This window comes from Ambystoma mexicanum, chromosome 9 (genome assembly GCF_040938575.1).
Source record: "Ambystoma mexicanum isolate Mex_15411 chromosome 9, UKY_AmexF1_1, whole genome shotgun sequence".
NCBI lineage: Eukaryota > Metazoa > Chordata > Amphibia > Caudata > Ambystomatidae > Ambystoma > Ambystoma mexicanum.
The window spans coordinates 241,697,052-241,713,629 of record NC_090931.1 but is presented as its reverse complement, the minus strand read 5'-3'; the positions used below and the strand labels follow the sequence as shown (position 1 = coordinate 241,713,629).

At 49.1% G+C, this 16,578-nt stretch overlaps 1 protein-coding gene across 2 annotated transcripts in view; it reads left to right on the top strand.

The window, feature by feature from the left end:
- SIAE (sialic acid acetylesterase) overlaps positions 1–16,578 on the top strand; it is a 468,035-nt gene that overhangs the window by 418,037 nt on the left and 33,420 nt on the right. The gene's annotated exons all lie outside the window — the stretch shown is intronic.

Genomic DNA, 16,578 nt, shown 5'->3' with positions numbered 1-16,578 from the left:
AGGAAACGTGCACTGGACCACAGCCTTTTTTTGTAATAGAACCTTCCCTGTGGAACTAGATTCCGCTCGATCTTCAATTTTAAAACTGTTTAAGAATAAACTGAAGATTCTACACTTTTCTTAACATTTTGGGTTCTAATCACCATTTGGCACCCAGTGTTCTCGTCCCCACTTTTAATTGCATCAGCACCATGGGGCTTTGTATGGCGATAATGTGTTTCAGAGAGGCAAGTACGTAACATACTAGATCCCGGAAGTTGAAGCAAGAGCTCAGAGAATTAAGGGGCCAGACTTTCTCAGACTGCTGTCAAGTGAGTTAGGCCAAAAATCCCTACAACAGAAGAGTCAAGGTATTTGTACCACAGCGAGCTAGGCACTATATCCATAGAACAGATAACTGGGCACTATATTATTTTTATTATTGGTTATTTATTTAGCACTTCCTGTCGGACTCATCCAGCTTCTAAGCACTTCACCCTGGATTGCCTGTTCCTAAGGAAGCAAAAGAATCGTATGCTTTGATTAGGCTGACATCTAGTGGTTGGTGTTACGTTCCGCCCTGCGTCCCGCTACGCGGTGACGCAGGGCGTCCTAATAAAAGCCCCGCCCCCGCGTTCGGGAGGCAGTTCCAGGGCAGACCTAACCGGCGTGGGTGTCTGTTTATTGCAGCTCCCGCTGGAGCTGCGCCACCGGCCGCGCGGCCTAATTGCATGACGCCAGCCCCCGCGCGTAGGCCGCGGGCCCTCGACATAACAATGGCGACGAGGAGAGACGAACTCCACGAAAGGCTCGGTGCTCGGAAAGCACAATAACGCTACACAGCCATCGCGGCTAAATTTTTGGACACCCGGTGGGGGTGCCATCACACACGTGACCCCCCCACCCCAAAAAAAAAAAAAAAAAAAAAATTTTTTTTTTTTTCTCTTTCTACCTCATCCATTCATGCTCTCTGCCACTAAGACCACACTTCTTCCCTCCAGAAACGGGAGAACCAGGTGGCATCGGACATCCAACACAAGAGAGCAGCATCACGGCGTGTGGGGAATGCCAGGCCCTGAGTCGTAACACGGTGCCTGGATACGGCGGCACCTCCAAGGTAGGCCCAACGTCGCTGCATTGGTGGCCGTCAGAGGCACCTACGACAACACGGATCAGGTCCACGCCAACATGGCGGCCGGCACATCCACGCCTGGGCCCTCCACGCCGTCCAGAATTGCAGCAAACCTGTCCATGACGCCACCTCCACCTCGAACACAAGGCACTTCGTCGACACTGGTCCAGCCGTTTGACCCTTTCACGGATCCGTCGTCATGCGGACCCAGATGGCAGCTGTGGATCCAGAAGTTCGAGATGGCGATGGAGTGCAAAGAGATCACAGCGCCCAGGAAACTGAAGGCACACCTTCTACTCAGCGTGGGTGACGAGGTACTGCGCATTTTCAATTCCCTCAACGTTGATGATGGCCAGGATGGGTACCGAAGCGCGAAAGACGCCCTCACCGATCACTTCCTCCCTCAACTAAACCCAGACTATGAGACGTTTCTCTTCTGCACCACCTTACAGGCAGCGGAGGAAACCCTTGATGCGTACCACACCCGCCTGAGAAAGTTAGCCATGTCCTGTGAATTCACGAACGTGGAGAGGGAAATCAGGAGGCAGATCATCAACGGGATTCATTCGGAAAAATTGAGGCGCCTGATACTTAGTGAGAAGGGTATTCCCCTACAGCGGATCCTTGAACTAGGACGTCAGAGGGAACTGGCACACACCAGAGCGGCCAACATGGAGGCTACGCTACACAGGCTGCAACCTGCTCTCAACACGGCTATGGTGGCCCGCATCACCAACAAACAATCCTCGAGAGATGACAACAGTGGTGGATACGGCCAAAACAGGTGGCAACCGCGCATTCCGGGACCCACAGAGTGTGGCTGGTGCGGTGGCCCACGACATGGCCGTCGCAACTGTCCTGCTCAAGGCACCACATGTGGAGCATGTGGCCGGAAGGACCATTACGCGAAGGTATGCCGATCAACGGACACCCCCATAGAGCCCCCGCAGAACCAGCCGGAAAAGGCCGCGACTAAGAAAAAGAAGCAAGCCAGTGCCAGAAGGGTCGCAGTGGCCAGCTCTTCCACGGAGGATGAAGGGGATGATATCTCGGCGATGCTGCAGGCCCCCTCCAAGGACACAGACAGGAAAGGAAGGAAGGTATACCTGGTGTCTGCACTATGCCAAGACCGAGGACCTCGCAGAAAAGCCGCCCGAAGGCGCAAATGCATGGTAACCATCCAAAACCAGTGCATTCTGATGACCATCGACACAGGCGCTTCGGTGAACGTCATGCCTGAAAGCATTTTCCTGACTCTAAGTCCTACACCAGAGCTGAAAAGCACCGACACTCTGTTATATGCATACGGCTGTCGAAAGCCCCTGCCGGTCATTGGCAGGTTCCGCACCACGCTGGAACACGGAAAAAACAGACTATGGTCCAAAGTCTATGTTGTGAAGGCAGGTGTTGAGAGCCTCCTGAGCGGGGACGCAGCGGAGGACTTGGGAGTGGTCCAATTCATCTGCCATGTCAACGATGAAAAGGAAGTGGAGCAGATGCTGAACCAATACCCTGACTTGCAAGAAGGCATAGGCTGTCTAAAAGGCAAAACCATCAAACTTCATATTGATGAGACAGTGCAGCCGAAAGCCGTCCGGCACCGGAGAACGCCTTTCCACATGAGAGAACAAGTGGAGCAGGAACTCAAGGCACTGGAAGAAGCGGGTATCATTGAGGAAGTCACAGGGCCCACACCCTGGGTCTCTCCAATGGTGGTAACACGGAAGCCCAAGCAGCCTGGAAAGGTACGGATCTGCATAGACATGCGCCTCCCCAACACTGCCATCAAAAGGGAACGCCACATAACCCCAACAATCGACGAGATTGTGGCTGACCTCACAGGGTCAAGTATATTCTCAAAGATTGATCTCAAGGCGGGGTATCACCAACTCAAACTCCACAGAGACTCTCGATACATAACAATGTTCTCTACACATTTGGGGCTACGGAGATACAAACGCCTAAGTTTCGGAATATCGTCTGCCGCGGAGGTGTTCCAGCAAACCATCCAGGAGGTCATCCGGGGCATCCCCGGTGTCCTCAACGTGAGCGATGATATTCTGATTCACGCCCCCGACAAAGAAACACACGTCAAGAGGCTTCACGCCCTACTGGGCCGACTACAAGAGGTCGGGCTCACAATACACCGGGAAAAGTGCGAGTTCCTCAAATCTGAGATCACTTTTTTTGGATACAAGTTTGGCAGCACAGGCATCTCCCCTGACCCGCAGAAGGTCGCAGACATCCAGGCGGCAAGCCCACCGATGACCCCCACAGAAGTGCGCAGTTTCTTAGGCATGGCCACCTACTGCGGGAGGTTCATCCGAAACCTGGCCACACTATCTGAGCCTCTGCGGGAACTCACGAAGCCCAACGTCAAGTGGGAATGGGGGCCAACATGCCAGGACTCGTTCGAGAGCATCAAGGACTCCCTCTCAGCTGACACCAAGATGGCCTACTACAACACTGAACTGCCCACAGAACTATTCGTAGATGCCAGCCCCGTAGGGCTTGGAGCCATCCTAATAAAAGCCCCTGGAAGGTTGACCTCTTCCGATTCCTCCGAAATTACCGGGTCACGCCTCACAGCACAACCGGCGTTCCGCCAGCGGACCTCATGTTCGGCACCGTTATCAGATCCTCAATCCCGCATCACCCAAGCAGAACCCCGGACACGGTGAACGAGGAACGCACAGAGAGAAGGAGAAGGGATGCCAACGAACACATGAGTGGCAAGCGGAGAGCGAGGCCGTCCCATCATCAAGTGGGTGACCAGGTCATCATGCTACGAAACCCCTCCAAGTCTAAACTTGACACCAGGTACGAGGAACTTCCATGGACCGTCAGCAACCGGCATGGAACCATGGTAACTGTGACACGAGGAAGCCGCCAAGTGACGAGGAATGCGTCATGGTTCAAGGCCGTACCACGTACACTGTGGACCGATAAGGAGGGCCATTGGGAAGGCGAGGACACTCCTCCCAGTGAAGAAGAGCCGGAGGCCATCCCTGAGGAGAATGGAGCGCGGGATGGAGACTGGGAGCCGGTGGATGAACCCGGCCTCGAGGGCCCGAACAGCGAAGACGGAACAGAGCCGGAAGCAAGGGGGGATGACCCCCGCGAAGGACGATACAGACTGAGAACAACAACAAGACCGCCAGCTAAGCTAAGTGACTATGTGTGGTAGCTGGTACACTGGGGCCATGAACCCCAATGGCAGGGCGGCTGAGTGTTGAAGACTGACAGCTTTTGTTGGACTTCGCCGTTGTTTGGCAGTTATAGTTATGTGTTTTGTTTTGTTTTATAATAAAGGAGGAATGTTACGTTCCGCCCTGCGTCCCGCTACGCGGTGACGCAGGGCGTCCTAATAAAAGCCCCGCCCCCGCGTTCGGGAGGCAGTTCCGGGGCAGACCTAACATCGGCGTGGGTGTGTGTTTATTGCAGCTCCCGCTGGAGCTGCGCCACCGGCCGCCCGGCCTAATTGCATGACGCCAGCCCCCGCGCGTAGGCCGCGGGCCCTCGACATAACAGTTGGTACAGAGTATTACATGATTTATTTTCGATTTCACAATAGGACGTCGATGGGGTGTGTCTGTAATACCACTACTGTGACATACACTGTACCCATGATCCATCGCACATCGAGGTTCTCAGAATCAGGTTTGTCACACTTTCTGGCATTTTTTCTCGAAATCGGAGGGCTTTTGTCGTGATCGAGCACACTTTATTAATATTACCACATTACGCCTTCTCCACCAACACCACTTGATGGTGCCTGTCGAGTGCAACATCGTACACAGCTCTTGAACGTTTCTAAAGATTCAGCACTCAACCGAAAATGTCCCTGGAAAGATGCACACAACATGTGGAGAAACCACCAGGAAAATAAATGTCGAGCCTGTAAGCTCTCCAGACCAAAGACGCTTAAATATTGATGGTTGAAATGCTTGACGACAGTCCCAGTTTCATTAGTGATGCCGAGGAGACATCTGAGTTCCCAATTCCAAATATCCTGCATCACGCTCTGTTATGGAGGCTTCCCCTGGACAGTGGTTTGGAATGTCCTCTGTGAGAGGCTGGAAAAAAGGTGTAAAAGGAATGGGGATACTGTGTTTCACCCATCAGTGTCCCACTCCCCGAAGACCCCCCCGCCCATCCAGGTGCTCCTCCCTTACTGGTCCACCCCCAGGAACCAGATCCGGTAGCGATGGCCATGTCCTGGTCACCTGGATGACAGATCCCCGGGGACTAGCTAGGGAGACACTTTCAGGTTTCACACTCTTACCAAAAGCATATTGCCAATAATACAGCTTTTATGGCCAGCTTTAGTAGAGGACAATGGGATCACATGGAAAATCTCGTTAATAGCATTCACAAGCCCCTAAGGCCAGAAATGCTCAAAGCACTAGCAGAGGGCAAACAGACGGCTATCACTTTTATTAAAAACACACTTAATTCCGCAAAGACTGGTGGTAGGGTAGATTCTGAAGGCACTCTAATTAAGACATGCAAGACTAAGGAGTTCTACATTTAGACAAGAGACTCAGAACACTTAAACATGGCTTTAGAAGACAATGGGCCTCATTATGACCCTGCCGGTCCCGAAAGAACCGTGGCGGTAAATCCGCCGCCACTGTTGTTGATGGACCGGCTGATTCCGAGTACTGCAGGTGGCAGGTATCACTCCCGCCGGGTCTGACCTGGCGGGAGTAATGCCACCCGCCTGCAAGCGGAAATGGAAACACCGGCTCCATCATAGACGATAGGGATTTACGGAATTCCGCCTCCAGAATTATCGGGTCACCGGGGTTGTAATGCCCCGGTCATTCCGGCAATCACAGAGGCAGAATGGGATTTCGGGTCTGGTGGCAGCCTGCCGATTTTTCTGGCACGGGTACCGCCGGACTCGAAATGAGGCCCAATGTATTGTTTCGAAAGTCAGTGTATGATTCTCTGAAGACTGCAAAGAAGGAGCACAAAAACATTTGGACAAATTACAAAGAAACCATAGCGACAGAGTGGTTCCTTTCCAACTGCTGTTATTTTCGTGGCCAAAGCTGCACAAGATCCTCAAAAGACAGTCTGTCTATACCACAGGTGCAAGTTCCAGTATTTGCTTTACCAACCAAGGTTACCAGTCAACATCACAGCCTGCATTTCCGAGACAATTCAGAAAAGGGAACATAGCCGTGATAGAGGCCAAGCCACTACAGGTTCGGCCACACCCACAAAACAGTGGCTCCCTGTTTCAGGTTCCCTCCCATGTCACCCCAGTAGGACGGTCACATAACATAATTCGCCCACGTAGGCATTTAGTGTCCCACTTGGTAGAAGACACACCCTTGATGTAGAAGGCATGGCCTTTGATTCCCTAATTATATCTGCCACTTTATGGGGCAGAAGGGGGAAGCTTGACATTACCACAACCTCCCCCAGGGTTAACTTCCTCCGCTAACAAAAGGTTTCCAGGGACTGCATTGTACCGGGCTGAGGGTTATCTTTGTTTTCTACTACCTCAGCCAGGGGTGTCCCCGTTTTCTCCCTTTTTGAAGTGTGAGAAACCTGACGGCATTCTCCCACCCACTCCCTGAGGATCTTCCTTTCAGGTGGCCACGGAAGGGCCATCTGTTTTGGATCCCAACCCTGGGGGTGGACAAGCGAGAGAGGATCACCTGATTAGAGGGTTACGAGGGATTGGGAGGAGGATACCCAAAGGCGAGACATGGTATTCCCCCAGTCCCAAAAATACTCCAACCGACTAACCCTCAGCCTTTGTGATGTATCTCCAATGTTATGCCATTTCCCCCCTCTCCATTTCCAACAAATACTAAGACGAGGAAGAGGTAACTAAGATCAGTAAAGATTACCCCTAGGACTAACATGGGGAAGATATAGGCAACCTACTCTATAAAGAACTCGAGTTGTCCCACTAATAGTTAGGCAGGGTCAGGCATTTAATAGTGACCATTTACACCTGACTCCATTTGACAGTTTTTTTCACTAGAAAAGGTGTTTTCTTACACAAATTGATGAGCCAGCTGGAGAGGCATTTTGGAACAGAGAAGCCATGAAGTTGGGAGCTGCAGGAAGGCGAATCCGGAGGAGAGTGGCATGCTTGACGCTGGTCCGGTATGGGGAGAGGGCTGCAACGTGGCTGGGGAGCTGTCTCTCATGAGAGCCGGAGCGAGGCAGCTGGGACCCTGCTGGCGGAATCCATTCAAATACTTGTTTGCTTGGGCCATGTGCCAGGCCCAACGGTGTCTGAAGGTGGTGAGTCCCTAACCTCGACCCAAAAGCATCCCAGAGAGACCCGTTGCCAGCACTACGCTACCCGTTGTTTCGCATGAGAGAGAAACTCAGGAGCGTGCAGGTGGCTGGAGCTGTAAAGGAAGGAAAAAGCAAGATTTGTAAATGGCACAAAGCGGAAAGCAAGGAGGACAGTTTTAAGTAGTAGAAAGAAAGAAAGCGAGTGAAAGAAATTAACAGAAGAGAAATGCTGCGCGTGAACAGCGCAGAAATAAATGACAGAAAGCAAAGCAGATACATTTGAAAGAAAGGGCAAACATCCCAAATGCAAAGAAAAAGCGAACAGAAGCAAAGCAAGAGGAAAGTGTGAGGGTGCTTCATAAAGTCAAGAGAGGGCAAGTGGCCCGAAAATAAAGTAAGGAAAAAGGTGCAACTAGACACGGAGAAGGAAAGTGACAATTTAAAGGTGCAAGGACATACGGCAAAGGAAAGAAAGTGCAAGTGTGCACGACAAGCACCTTCAGATAAAAAGTACAAAGGAAAGCGCAACTAATAAAGAAAGAGGGACAAAGGATCAGAGTGGTTGCACTTGGGAAAAGCAAAGAGCCTGGCATTTTCAAAAACCTCTGATTCTACACCATGAGACGATTGTATGTAAGAAAAACTGTAAATAAAGAAAAGGCCTATCCTGACCAGCTGAATTTGTGTTTGGAACAAGAGGGGCCTGAGCTTGCGGAAGGGAACCCTGAGAGGCCTACATAAGAAATCAATGTGCATCCTGATAAAACTAACTTTGTGTTTGAAAACTGGAAGGGAGCTGGGCTTGGGGAACGGAACCCTAAGAGGCCCAGCCATGTGGGAGACTTGGTTTTCTTTATAGTATTGAAGGGACTGAAGCGTGGGCAAGGGAGTCCCAATAGGCTTCAAAAGGTACTGTTACATTTCTTTTGTGTTGTTTGAAACTTGAATATGTTCAAACTTGGGCAAGGGAACCCCAAGGAACTTAGACAATTAAGGTATTGGAATTCAATGCAAGGACCCTGTGGTGAAGGTCTTGCTAGCAGCTCTGTTTGATTGAACACATTTGTGTGAACTTATAACGACGCCTGGCAAGGAAGCCACAGGAAACCAACCCTGGTTTCCTATTTTTATGTTCAGCCACTACTTTTCATTTTTGACAAAAGACCCCCCCCCCCAACACGTTTATTGTATAGAGCAAGGGCAAGCATAGGTTTAGACACAGACAGACTTTTCATTTGGATTTTCAGAGATCGACGGCCCTTAGAAGCATCATTTCAGGGAAACATTCCTTTAGAGCTAGGGCCAGTTAGGTATTACACCAACCCTGAAACTTGAAATCTTACTTTCTGAGCCTGTGTCTTTCTTGATACAAGGCCTGTCTCACAGGAGCCAGACTCTAAGTTACAGATTTCAACGTACAACTTTCCCATGAGATCGTTCTCGTCTGTCACAGTCAAACCATTCTGGGTTTACAAAAATCTACCACCAAAAAAGGAGGGTTTGTTGGAATCCAGGGTGATAATACACTGGGGAGCCTGGGACATCCTCAGAGTACCCCAATATGCACCTTAAATTACAAAGCAGCTGGTTGCATCCAGCATCCTAGTTGACATGAATCCCACTACTCATACTCTGACATGGCACTTTCACAACAGATGTTACCATTGTATGCTTAGGAAGTAGCATAACATATCAGGTAATCCACAACATGCTCTGGTTCTCATATGCCAAGCACTGTTATGATATACAAAGTAATGGGGTCCAAGGTCCGGCTCTGCTCATCATTTCAAAGTTTTGTTTTGAAAATCCCCAGTACTCACACCACTGCCAAATATTACCATCACAACCTATCGCCATGCAATTCCCACCTACTGAAACCCATGTCGAGGATATGTGTAGTTAGCAGAGCAGAACCAAGTTCTACCTTGCCCAGTTAGCAGAACAGTGCTGGGTTATTGTATGCCCAATTATCTAAAAATAGTCAAAAGCAGCTATGGCCAGTTATTTTAATGACTCATGTTCCATTATGTCCCATTTGGAAATTAATGCCCTGTTTGGTTTTGCCCACCACCACAAGCCCAGATTCAATTGTGTCTGTGTAAGATCATGGGGCCATTTAAATGGAGTACGGAGGGCAGTATGTGTGTTTGGCTGTCTGTGTCCATGTTCATAGTGCTGAAGGCAAATGCATACAGTGCTGTGGTTGGGGGTGGTGTGTGTGTGTGTCTGTGTCGTGTGGGAGCAACATGTGTTTGTATACTGTGCGGAGAGCAGTGCTGGGTGTGTAGTGCACTGCTGTAGGCAGGATATGTCAGTCAAATGTATTCCGGTTATAAGGCCATAAAGGTACATTATAAGACATACACAATTGCAACACAACAAATGACAATACATCCTTTCCATTTCATTGAATAAAGAAAAGAAAACATGCTATGGCCTTGGAACCCCATCGTAATGTCAGCTAGCCCGTATCTCACTGAAGCTCTGTTCAGATTAGCTAAGTGTGCAGCAGTCTCCCCTCTTCCATGAATGATACCCCAGGGCCTTTTCCCCAGCGGCGCTGCATGGGCACCAGAGAGCAATGGGTGATGTGGCCTGATAACCGGAGGATAGTCATTGTAGTAGGGATGGGCTCTGATTTCAGTCCTGCTATTTTGTAGTGGACGGCGTCTAATGTCAATACCCAAAATGCCATTGGACAGCCTATACTCCCCTAGTTCAATTTGTGTGAAATCAAAAGCATTCGCCCCCTGGTAATGCAGTCTAGTGCAGTTTGTAATGTCCTCTCGGATTACAAAAAGGCAGCCACATAACTCGTGGAGCCCAATGGGTGCACTTATTTTTAAGCAAATCTCCTGACTCTGTGTAATTAGGGGCCAATTTGCCTAACCTGTGCAGAAATACTAATCCCCTCCTTGTGGCCCTCTCACTTTGCCAGTTTCCACACCCCGCCTGTGCAGTTATCTGTTAGCCCTATGGGCAGGTGGCATTGGGGACGGGGTTAGGGTCTATGTAGTAGGGCTTTGCTGAATAGCATATTTAGTATTCGGCCGAATACCTAATTGTTTGTCAACATTTGGCCGAAGCTGAATATAAAGCTGAATAGTTAGTTTATTTAATAAATCATGTTCCAAACTTGAAATAACACACTTATTAAGGAAGAGTTTACACCCATTTCTTTAAAAAAGGCTAGTCTGACTTGGCTCCTTCTCCTAAGCGCTGCTGGTATAGCTCTTGCCTCTGCATTCAAATGCTGCTAGAAGTGATTAAACAGCAATTATGACCTAAACCCTTTTCTGAGTATGGTAGACAAAGGTCTGCAATTACTCGTGCTCACTTTTCACTTATCCTCGCCACTCCTTCTCGCCAATACACAAACATATGCACCTTATCATTCATGATAAAATACCTGATAATGTTAAATTCAGGACTCAAGTCCTTAAAAAAAGGGGTGGGGGGCTATGACGTATGCAATGGGAAGTGACATGACAAGAACTAAATGTATCCTCAAGTGAAATATGCACATTTCTTTCAGTTTGCCTTTTAAAACTGAAGAAAGTGCACATCGCATATAAACAATCAGCAAAAGAAAAGATTTTCCTGTATTGTTGCTGGCTAAGTATAAAAGATCACCACTTTAAGAATCTGTAACAAAAAATTCCCTAAAGAGCAGATTACAACATTTTACAGCTGTTTGATAGCAATTTGTCACGTCTTGTGACTAAGTGTCTGGTCTAATTCTATTCAGTTTTTGCACAATTAAGTCTATATTTGCCTTTCAGAGTTTTTATTGCATTGTATTCAAATGAGAATGACAAAGTATTTGGCAAGAGCCAAATAGCTTTTTTTCAGCTGGAATTCGGCCGCATACTTACTCGAAGCCGAAGTTCGGTACACCCGTACTATGTAGCCAGCCCTTCCAACTGACTTATCGACCAGGCAGCGTTCTGCTGCAGTAGTTGCACAGCGTGCTTCAGTAGGCTTGGGGTTTGGGTAAGGGTACCTGGGTGGTTTGAAGCCTGAGACCCCTGGTCAGCCAGGCGCTATTGGGGCCAGAGCTCCCTCTAATTGCATAGATAGTACTGGTTGAGTTTCGGTGGGCCACCAGCTCAAAGTGAACTCTCCTCTGGAAGTTGGGAGGTCCCCATGATGTCCTTCGTCCCTTATTGGTGATGACTCTCCCGTTGCTCCCACTCTTCTTTGGATTTAAGGAGGCCCAAGAGCAGTTGCCTTGTCTGCTAACTCAGCCAGGACAAGATTACATTTCCATCCATTTACAACAGTTGCTCCCTCGGCGGCTTGGTCGCAGGTGTGTAGAATAGGCATTCCGGGTGGCATAAGAAGGTAGGGGGACGGGTGCACAGCTGGGGTCCAGTCTCTGCACGCATGTCCCACCCCTTCTTAATTGGGTCTGGACTTTTGCCTAGGGGGCTAACACCATAGATATCACATAGTTTGTCATCACCCTCTTTGTGTTTGTTTTCCGTTGGTTCAACAACTGTGTCTGGGCCTGGGTTGTGACAATATTGTAGCTTCTGGTTGTGGTCTCTGTAGGATTATAGTTTCCTCATTTTCAGTATCTCCTGAGGGATTTCTCCCAGGCAGCTGCAACCCTCCACCCTGTGGCCACTTTGTTAGTGGGTCTTTCACATGATTCTGGCCTGCGCTGGCCTGCGCTGGCCATCTTATTTCAGGTCAGATCCTTGGAAGATAGGAAATGCGCCCAGATGCCCCAGGGCTTGGTGCGCTTTACAAATAAACAAATCAAATCAAGATATTCAGGTTCTGGCACTGGGCAGACCCTCAGCCGTTGATCCTCCTGAGATGTCTGCGGGGTTATGTATGCCCCCATGCTCAGTTATAGGTGGTCACTCTGCTACTGCTGCGTGAATTGTCCTTTGTTGTCTATTTCTCCGCCCCAGGAGTCCTGGTTAGTGGCAAGGAACTAATTGAACTGATTGATTTCCTCGATGGGAGTGTATGCTTCACCCCTCAATCCCGGCATTGGAGCCTGTTGAAGAACATGCTACTTGCATTTTGCGCTTTACAGTCAATATTTTCCGTTTCGGTACCGCATGGACAGACGTGGAATGACGTGGAATGGCGAAGGGGGTTCGAGTCACGGCAATCACAACAATCATTGGGTGATTTATAGTACAAGTCCCTCCTCGCCCCCAGGTCACAGCTTCTCACCTGGTCAGACATTTCATGAATGTTTTCCCTCTTTTGCAATGCGCTTTGGTTCTTCAATTGCTCTGCAGTCTTTAAGGGGCTGTCTTGCCCTCCATCGAACACCATGCGCGTTGCCAAACACCCGGCGACTGCGGGTGTTGAGCTTCAGGTTTTCAGTAGTAGGTGAGCGTGGCCAAGCAGGGCTACGGGAGGCTCCCCTGGACAATCCACACTGCAGGACACAGGCCTCCAAACAACTGCGCCCTTTCCCCCGCTGCCTATGTGTAGATCCTGCAGCTACACTGCATGGTAGGATGAGTAACATAAATGCCAATGATCTCGACAAAACAAATTGCATTTAGTCATTCACGGTAGAGAAGTCCCCGTATAACTCTTCATTCCAACATGACACCTCTATTTGCTTATGGGAAGCAACACCTGCAGGCTGTGCATCCCTCTGCATTTCCATCTCCCTGCTATGAAGTCTAGCATGGCAATATTTTTGCCACACTTAGTGGCGCTTTTTGACACTTATGAGCCAAAGCTTAAAGTAAATAAACACAATCACACTACTATATTGCTCTTAACTCATATTGCGACTCGTATCCACTCTCACATGTATACCCCCAACAACTATTCACTACATCAAAGTGCGCACACGTTAGAGATTGAAAAAGAAACAAAACAATCACCCTTAAAAACATATATAACAATCTAGGAACTCGACACATGAAGGATCATGGGTACAGTAAATGTCACAATACGGATACTATTACAGAAACACCCTGTCCACGTCCCTTTTTGAAATCGAAAACAAATCATGTAATACTCTATAACAAACACTAGATGTCAGCCTATGCAAAGCATGTGAATCTAAGCAGCTGGAAGCATCAGAAAGACGATTACAGGTATGTAATATTTGTCATCTATCCAGGTGTATTTTCTTTCGTAATGTTTGTGTTTCCTTGCTAGCAGAGTAATTCTCTTTTAGTGCTGCCTGAAGCAAGCCCTTTAATTTTTCTTTAAGTGTTGGCTGAGGGTATGTGTTCTTTAGTTTCAATAAATATATTCTCCAAGAAGAGAGTGGGGGGCAGGTGCACTGGCTCGGCAGGTGCACTGGCTCCCGGTGGCCGCGAGGATCAAATTCAAGACCCTCTGCATCATCTAAAAGGATTTCTGGGATCTGCGACCACATTATCTCCAGCTTTCCCTCCCCAAATACTTCCCTGCTAGAGGCCACTACTCCTCTCTCTGCTTGTCAAAAACTTCTCCAAGCAGAGAATGGGGGCAGGTCTCTCTCTGTGGCTGGTGTCTCCCTTTGGAACCGCCTATCTGCCCCACTCAGACTTGAGCCGGACCTCCTAAATTCCAGAAACTTCTCAAAACTCTGCTCTTCTCTACCTCTTTCCCTCTCCTGCCAATGTCCCCTCTGCCGCTGAGACTGGTGGCCTGGTCCTTTATGAATCTCACAGGTTACCAGGCCTTCTACCCAGTCGATATAAGCACCCTCAAGCCCCCACTCAGTACTACCATTGCGGGCCCCCTGCCTGGCGGCTTTGCATCCCACCCTTGGGATTTCTCGCCCTAGCACTTGGCCAGCGGCCTCCTCTCTGGCTCCTCCAGCACTTGTCCATACCTAGTCCCGCCTCCCCCCCCCCCTTCCCTATCCCTGCACAGAAAGAGGGGGTGAGTGGGTGTTCGAGGTAGTGGACTGCAGACTGGGGAGGATACAAATTTACAAGTACAGTGGGTAGTTGGTGTGGGGGTGTAAAGGGGTTTACGGGGCACACCCAGCAAAACGGAGCAGAAGAAAGGGATATGGTTAAAAGGGAATGCAGGGGAAATACAGGAACACAGAGGGGGGTAAAGAGGTCAGACACAAAAGCAAGAACAGAAGCTAAGGAAGGAATAAACGAAGAAAGGAAAAAGTCAAGCAGTACATCCCCACGACCACAAGGTGGCGATAAGTCACCACATTACCATTCAAATTAATAGCTGTGCAGTGAAGTAGGTCATTTATTTAGAGTTGAGCAATGAACGAGTCGGTCCAGAATGAAATTGAACATACAACTTTTTTGCCTGCTTTAGATGTAGCTCTTTAACATCGCAGTTGCCTCCAATTGCTTGCAGATGCTTGGGGGCACCCCGCTACAGTCCTGATTTGATTGTGCGATCATATTTTCTCCTTGGAAGTGGAGGTAGGTACAGGGCATTGTGCCAGTTTAGATTCCCACACATGGTTGCACAGAGCTCAGGACCCCCTGCACCTCTCCTTTGATTGTGAGCCCTTCCACTAAAGAAATCATTTTTTTATTGAAAGGGAGTGCCACTCGAGGGTGGGCGGGGCGACTACCACTCGCTGTAGCTTCATCCAGGTAAAACGACACGGGCTAAACACTCCCTCGTGCGTCTACATCCAGCTCTGGATAAGTAAACGCATGGAATCCACTATTCAGGTTTACGAAAAGGTGTCTATTCTCCCATCCGAGGCTCGGTGTGCGAGTTCCAAAATGGCAATCTCGGATGTTGTTGCACACGGACCTCCAGTTCCACAGTAATTGAAAGCCAAGTGGTTCAACATTTTGGGTGGCAGCGATTAGCCAATGTGTTGTGTGGTTGATGTTGAGCTCCCCAGCTTTCCTCACCCCTGCACACGCCCACAGATTCTGATCCCTTGTGGGACGCAAAAAGGGGTGGTCTATGACGCTGATTTTTGATGGAATGCGTTCCTGAAGGGTGCGCTCCCTGATCACCCATATAGTGTGATTGAACTGTGAGTGAGTGCTTTCCAGATCTGCTCACTTTGAGAGCTGAAATCACCCCGACCCCATTTCCATATATTTATTTTAATTGTATTGTTCGCTTGTTAGCCGTTTATACAGCAAGTACATTCTGTTTTAAAGCACCCACAGGGCAAAAGGGAGGGGAAATGGGGATGAGAAACATTAAAATACATACACAATTATTAAATACAGTGGGGTGGGGGAGAACCTACTATTCCTTGTGAGTGTTCAGGACATGCAAGTGCAGAAGGGAGGGGGAATGGGGTAGGTGCTGGGGTGCTCGTGGGTGAGCAACAGGTGAAGTGCAATGTATGCTGAGTGCGAACCACCAGGATAGAGGATGTGTCCAGGCAAGTGCTGAGAATAGACAGAAGCTGGGGGCCATTTGGTGTGGGAGGTCAGGGCCTTGAGGATGCATAAGGGCCCTGAACACCAAACAAGCAACTTTGAGATTACCAGAGGAGAGAGGGAGGGAAGGAGGAGAAAGAGAGGAAGGTCTTGAGGAGCTTCTGGAATTTGAGGAAGTCCTGCTCATGACGAAGAGGGAGGGGGAGGCTGTTCCATGGAAGGGAGCCAGCTGAGAAAAGCGATCGGCCTCCCGCCCTCTGTTTAGCAAAACGCTTTACACACAAAGAGTTGGTGCCAGAGGAGCGCAGAGGTCTAGAGAGGAATATTTAGTGAGAGAGAGTTGCAGATAGTGTGGCCCCCGTCCCCAGACAGCCTTGTGAATGATACAGAGGGATATGAATTGTTAGTGAATAATTCTTAGGGCAGGAGAGATGCAGTCCTTGGCTTGAGGCCAAGGATAAATCGTTCACCCTTTTCTAGATTAGCTGGAGGGGTCAGAGAGTGGAAGACGGTAGATTCAGGACGAATCTACCTATCTACTTGCAATAGTCGAGCCTAGAGAGAACCAAGGCTCTGGTAATATTGAGTTTCTGGGGGAAGGTAAGCATTCCTTTGAGGAGGAAGAGCTGAAAGTGGGACTTCTTGGCAATGTCCTGAGTGTGAGGGGGAATGAGGGAGAGAAAGGAGTTGAAGATGACTCCAAGGATTCTGGCTTCAGAAGAATCAGGGGGAGAGCCCATGAAGGAAGGCCAGAGTGAAGGGAAGAAGTCAAGAGCAGGGATCCCAATCGGAAGGATCCCCGTTTTGCTGGCATTGAGGCATAGCTCATTGGAAGTGCTCCAGGTGTGGATGGCAGAAAGGCAGTCAGGGATGATGGAAGGTGCAAGGGTCAGCAGG